We start from the raw sequence: 7,594 nt of genomic DNA on the forward strand, positions 1-7,594 counted from the left end.
TGATTCACATACACCAAAACCAAAATCTCTTCGATATTTTTTTTCCTCTTTCCGATTGACATGTAGCAATTTTTTCTCCAGAATTCTATCATCATCAACATCAACAACGTATAGAATCGCAATCGAACCGCCAGCCAAAACGAATAAAAGCAACAAAAAAAAACACAAACATCGAAAACAAGCGAGAATGAATGGCAAAAAAAAAGAAAAATGACGACCAAACCGAATCGAACCAAAGAATTTACGATGTGATCAATTAAAGTCAATCAAGCATGGAGCTCACGATGACGATGATGATGATGATGATGATGACGACAACAACGATGAGGATGCGAAAATTCGACCGTCAAGAAAGAAAAAAAAAGGACGAATGAAAAAAAAATAAAAAAGAAACTCATTTCATATACGGCAAAGGAAGCCGAAATATATATAAAAAAAAATATAATCATCCCACAAAAGCAAAAACATGTCGATCTTATTTTTTTTTCTTATTCCTTTGAACATGGCATCGATTATTGCCTTGTTGTCGTCATCGTCGTCGATATTGATGATGATGATATTATTATTATGATTAGTTTGAATTGATTTCTCAGGAAGATCGAGGTCGATCCAAAACAAGATTAAGATGTATGATTTTTTTTTTTTTTTGGTATACCCATTGATGATGAAGGTATCATGCGTGAAACGAAAATTTTTTTTTCGAGTCAAGTGGACACACACACACACACACGCACCAGATGAACCAGAAATATTTTGACAGATTGCTTTGATTCAAGAATGAATGAATTGAATGGGAAAAAACACACACACAACAACAACATCCGAATGAATGATGATTTAATAATTTAATTGAAAACTAACAGGAAAAACAAAGATGAGAATGTGTGGGGAACAAAAAAAAAAAAAATCTTGAAGAATCTATTCATGTAAGCCATAAATTTATATAAATAAACATTGTATTTCCACCACCATGACCATACACTGACCTTTTTGCTCAAAAAAGAAAAAAAATAAAAATCATTGGTGATTGATCGAGTATGGCCGTGTAGTGAGTGAAAAAAAAATTTATTTCCAAGATCAATCATTTCTGGAATGGACATGCAAAAATTTTTCTCTCTTTTTTTTGCCATCTTTGCTAATTTTTTTTTCATTGGATAAATTACTGTTATGATGAAAAACATTTTTAGTGCAACGAAAACAAAAAAAAAACTGAATAAGATTTGAACAGAAAAAAAAGATTCACTTGCTGGCAAATGAATTTATTCAATTTGATTCTTGAAGAACCAGAAAAAAATGAGGAGGAGGAGGAAGAGTAATGTTATTTTTGGAATAATAATGGAATGATATAAGCTTAAATTAGTGTATATCTAGGATCAAACATCAATGTAATGAATGAATGAAAGCCAGCAAAAAAAAAACCAGAAAAGGGATTAACAAAATGATGATTCAAAAAAAAAAAAAACAGAATGACAATAACTAGAAAAAAAAGATTCCACTCAACCAATCCAGAATTATATCATAATAGTTGAAGATGATGTTGATGGTGATGGTGATGGTGATGGTGGTGGTGGTGGTTTTTAGGCTTCAGTTCTTGTCGTTTGAAATGTGTATGTATGTGTGTGTGTGTGTGTGTGTTAAGGCAATTCTAGGCTGCTAATTTATGACCACTTGTCATTGTAATTCTCATAAAAAGTGCTCTTTTTTAGCTTTTTTTTTATTTGGTTCACCGATTATACTTGGGATTTTTTTCTTCTGCTATTCCCTGAACATGGATTGGCTTCTGGTATATTTAACTCTAGAATTTTTTTTTCTTCCCCACTAGTCTCAAATATCCGAAACCATTCATGATTCAGATGATGGTGATGGTGGTGGTGGTGGTGGTGGTGGTGTGATGGAAAATGAGTATACTCTTTATACCAATAATACAAATCAAATTAAAGTTTCTCGTTCTCATCATTTTGAAAATGAAACAGGACAAAAAAAACCAACCGACCAAACAGTGGCCATACACACATAGAAGAAAAGAAGCAGAACATCAAATAAAAAAAAGTTGCTAAAGTAAAATAAAAATGAAAGAAAGTGGGTAAGAAAAAAAAACAACCAGTCATTCAAAACAACAACAACAACAACAACAACAAGAAAAAAGTCAGAATAATTGAGCAATAGAGAGAGAGAGAGAAAACCCCAAATAAAAATGACGATCATGAACAAATCAAATTAAGAATCAACCAGCCCGAAAAAAAAATAAAATAAAAGAAATGAAGAAGAAAAGACAAACAGAAATGAAAAAATCCAGTAACAAAAAAAAAAAAAAAAAAAATGAAATAACCAGATCGCCGGACGGACGAACGGACGGACCCTAGAGTCGGTTGAATCATATCACATCGTAGAAAATGTTGAAATAAATAACGTCAAATGAAAATAAAAGAAAGAAAAAGAAAATGGACAAAGATTTTGTTCACACACACACACACACACACACACACACACACACACACACACACCCATAGGCTTATAATCATTGTTATATACAGTATAAACAAGCAACGATTATGATCATCAAGAGTTGAGAAAAAATTTACTACCACCACCGCCATCATCATCATCATCATCATCCATTGGTCATCATGAATCGCATACAATTCTCCTTCATAATTTCTGTTTTTATTGCACTAGATTCATTTTGACAAAACACGAATCAAGAATGCAGAACCGAAGATCAGTAAATTCATTCATTGCCATTTAGTATGGATTGTCAGAATGAAAGAGGCCTTCATATTGTTATCATCATTTTATACATGTATCATATACATGTTACATGTTTGGTCAATCATCAACCATTGGGCGATTGAGCTTTGTGTTTTTTTTTGTCGGCAAAAAAAAGTCATTTGTAGTTTTTTTTCTCTCTCGTTTTATCCAGCAAACACAAACGAATATCTATGGAAAGAATCGAATAAAAAGCAAAGAAAAACAAACAAACAAACAGACACACACACAAAAAAAAACCGAAAGAGAATAAAAATACAAACAATATAACCACACACACATATAAAAAAAATCTCTTTGCCGTTATTTTTGTCGTTGTTGTTGTTGTTGTTGTTGCTGTTGTATAAAATATCTCTAAATTCTCATCATCACATAATCAGTAGAAAAAAGCGGCGATTTCAATGATTATCATTACAATCATCATCATCATTCGATGATGACCAAAATGAAAAGAATAGCCATATATGATAAAAATGGATAATAAAGCTTTATTCTTCATTCATAATAATATACTGTAAACGACAGAATTTTGTTGTTGTTACTACTACTAGACTAACAAACAAGCAAATAAAAATATCAAAATCATTACATTGGCGAAACTTGGATTTATTTTTTTTTTATTTCACTTGGTGCGTTATTATATATTTCGTTATTATAAGCTCAAATATTGATTGTTGTAACAATGTTCAAACGCAAAAATTAACCACTGTTGTTGTTGTTGTTGTTTTTTTAATGTTTTTTTTTTGTTTGTACCATTTAAATAAAGACATAGATATGATGATGATGATCATCATCATCATCACCAATATTGGACATTTGGGAAACAAAAATAAATGATCAACATACGTTGTCGTAGTAATAATGACAAGTAGATAAGAAAATAAAATAACAAACAAGATCATAATAAAGAATTCTGGATGATAAAGACAAGAATTCTGGCCAAATCAAAACAAGAATTAAGTTATAAATAGTGAAAAAAAAACATTTGCGTGCTAGCCACTAATTATTATTATTATTATTATCATTACCAACTCAAATGAAGATACTTACATTTTCATTTCACAGATGAATCAGTTGAATTTTTTAAAATTTTTTATTTCAAGAAACAAAAACAAAAACAAAAAGAAAAGTTTCACAATTATTCTGTACAATGATATTCTATAAACTTTGTCGCTTCCTGTTTTTTTCTATTTGATGATTGACGTTTTAATCAAGTCATGTCACGTGTTTTATGCATGATTTTCATATTTTTTTTTAATCAATTTTCATTTTCACACTTTGAATGATGCAAAAAAAAAAAAATCAATTTCCTGAAGATATATACAATGTGGAAAAAAAATTTTACAATTTTTTTTTCAATTCTACCACCAAGATATCAATACAATAATCAATCAAGAAAAATGTAATTTTTGTTGTTGTTGTTGTTGTTGTTGTTCTTATTTTCGTTGTAAAAAAAAAGAAAAAAATGTTCATTCATTTTTAAAACACCAGACACGTACACACACAGTGAATTCTGGTATTTTTTTTTTTTTTTTTTTGAAGAAAAAAAAATCAATAGATTTGTTTGTCTATTTCCGGAATTGAATGGTGAAAGAAAACATTTTTTTTGTTTGCTTTTAAAATCAATTTATTCTTACATTCGTTCATTTTTTTTTAGGTTGATAAATTCCAATGATCAATGAATTGAATCATGGCCAAATGGGCGAATGAAAACAAAAACAAAAAAAAAACAGTCACAATCACATGGTGAGAATTTGAGAAATTCGATACGAATTGTTGAATATCATTAGAAAAAAAACCAGAAATCATCACAAAATTTGAGAAAAAAAATGAATAAAGTTTCAGTGTAATTTTTTTTTCTTGCAACAGCAGCAACACAGAATTTTAATACCAATATATTAGAATCCGGAATTTTTTATTCGTACCAAAAGAGTGTATGTTTGTGTCCTGAGAAGTGGAAAAAAAATTATTCACAGCCAAACAGCTTGAAAATAAACCAAAAAAAATCAAACATACACACACACACACGAGAATAAACACATTGAAGAAAAAAAAGAAAGAAAAAACACTAATATCCATGAATGAATCATAACCAGTTTGTAGCTATAAATGGATTGCCGAATAATATTTGTACCAGTTTTTATACATACATACATTGCACTAAATAACATAGAAATGATCCAAAACAGACAGAAACACACACACACACACATGCACACAACACATGGACGCCCAATGAATGGAACGTTTTCATTGCTTAAAGGTTTGGTTTGGTTTTAGAGTTGGGTTGTTGTTGTTGTTGGTTTCCAATGGCGCCGTCGTCGTTGGTTTATGGCAATAATGAAAAAAAAACTTGAAAAAAACGGATTGGAATACTCGCACACGCAGGAATAGCACGGCTATTAGATTCAATTTCTTCAATGAATTTTGTTTTTTTTCCACATTTATTTTTTCTTATTTGATCGATTTGCATTCTACCTACCGAATAATGGAATATGAATACCGTGAAAAAAAAACAAATAAGAAAAAGTGAATATTGTTTATGTATGTGAATATTTGTCAATGTATATTTAACTCATCTCAGGTGATGATTATGATTATGATGGTGATCTTTACTAATTATAAGCCAACGAAGCAATAAATGAATAAAGTTAATTATGAATGCCATATATTCCATGTGTGTGTGTGTGTGTGTGTGTAAACGAGACAAGAAAAAAAAACAACGCACAGAATACCAAATAAAAATCACAAATTCACAACGTATACTGTAATGGATATTAGAATTTCTAGTGATACACCAACAACAACAACAACAACAACAACATTTTATACAATGAGAATGCCTTGATTATAGAATGGATTAATTGTTGTTGTTGTTGTTGTTGTTGTATTTAATTTTGCAAAGCGGCATACAAATACAAATCGTATGTGTGTGTTTTGGGAAAGAAAAAATTAGAAAAATTCGCTTGAATGATTGTATTTGGTTGGACACCACCACCATCATCATCATCAGATTAATCAGGCTCCAGATTCTGGGTCCTTGTAGAGCAGTTTTTTTATTCTTTTCTCTCTCTCTCTCTCTCTCTTTCTCTATCTTTCGAGCTAATTGGCTTATTCCAACTTGTGTGACTGCCATAGCATAATAAAACTGTAGTATAACTATTATGTTGGGATTAAAATTCTCCAAAAAAACCCAGAATGGATACAATACCACACATATGAATGAACGAATGAATGAATTGAATGAAAGCTTGGAAACTTTTTTCTCGTTTCAGTTAGAATTCAGACTACTTTCAATTGTTCTAGACTTTATTATTATTATTATCATTGTAACCGTGTTGGTTTTATGATTTTCCTGAATTTCACATTTTTTTTGTCGGTGATTGGTTTCTCTTTGAAGAATTTCAAACGAATCTGTATAAAGTTAAAACTATGCAGAAAAAATCCAACAATTGTTTTGAAATGATGAGGATTATTATTTAACACACAATCAATAAACAATGAAGCCGAATTTGCTTTCAAATTTTGGATTTTAAATTTCAAAATCGGTCCAATCTTTTTTTTTTGCTTTGTTTTGGTCTCAAAAGAAATGAGAAAAAAAAACAATTCGAAAAGTTTATAAAAGCTAAAATGAATTTGAGATTCAATTTTGTAGCTGAAATAAAAAAAAAAATTTAAATTGACTGAAAATGAACGGCAAAGAATAGAATGTATTAAATAGAATGCAATGAAAAGAATTCAATAGTAATCATCGATAGTCAATATAGAATCGTTACCATAAATAAGTCTGATCGACCGGACAGTCTATCACTAATATTTGGTCTGAAATTCATCATTGCTCATTAGATGATTCACTAAAAACAACAACCCCTTTTTATCATCAAAAAAAAAAAAAAAAAAACACAGACACACCCATATAGAAAAGAAGAAGAAAAAAATGCTTCATCTCTCAAGTGTAATCATTTTATCTATGATAATGTTGTTGTTGTTGTTGTTGTTAATGTTTGGAATGTTTGTTTCCACAATTCTTTATTCATCAATACATTTGGGATCCACTTGTGACGATTTGTGATTTTTGCCCATTTCTATTTCTCTCTCTCTCTCTCTCTCTCTCTCTCTCTCTCTCTCTCTCTCTCTCTCTCTCTCTCTCTCTCTCTCTCTCTCTCTCTCTCTCTCTCTCTCTCTCTCTCTCTCCGTAACTCAAATTAAGGATAAGAATTCAAACGAATAAATGATGCTAAATGAAGTGAAATAAAAATGCTTGAGCTATATGGTATGTTTCGGTACAAAGATGTTTGTTTATTCGATAAATTGCACGAAATAAACGAAATGAATGAATGAAGATAGATTGAAGTAGTAAATGTAGTCAACTCTTGTGAATATTCTGGACATTCGTTTGTATTGAAATTCATTCAAAACAGCTTTTAATTAACAACAACAACAACAACAACAACCAATGTGAAAGTATAAAATGCAATGCAACAACAAACAACAAAAAATACGATTCGACCATTAAATTTTACTATATTTCAAGTAAGTGAATAAATGAAGAAAAACATTTCCATCCATCACTAACATTAACATCAAATGATAGTGATTAGAATTACGAAATTAAGAAAATTGTTCAAACAAACTGGTCAATCAGCAATAATTTGAAATTAGAAAAAAAGAAAAACTTTTTGTAAACACTTCATTAGATGATTGTTGGAATTTTTTTTGTTGAATTCTGCATTTTAAATGATATGGAAAAAACTTTTTCAACATCAACGATTACCACTCTTTAGGACAAACTTTGATTTTGAATAATTTTGCAATGATGATTGGCAGA

At 29.9% G+C, this 7,594-nt stretch overlaps 1 pseudogene; it reads right to left on the bottom strand.

Moving 5' to 3' along the window:
- LOC124495704 (cell adhesion molecule Dscam2-like) overlaps positions 1–3,980 on the bottom strand; it is a 46,154-nt pseudogene extending 42,174 nt beyond the window's left edge.
- Positions 3,981–7,594: the final 3,614 nt, after the last annotated feature.

The sequence above is a fragment of the Dermatophagoides farinae genome, chromosome 8 (assembly GCF_024713945.1).
Source record: "Dermatophagoides farinae isolate YC_2012a chromosome 8, ASM2471394v1, whole genome shotgun sequence".
NCBI lineage: Eukaryota > Metazoa > Arthropoda > Arachnida > Sarcoptiformes > Pyroglyphidae > Dermatophagoides > Dermatophagoides farinae.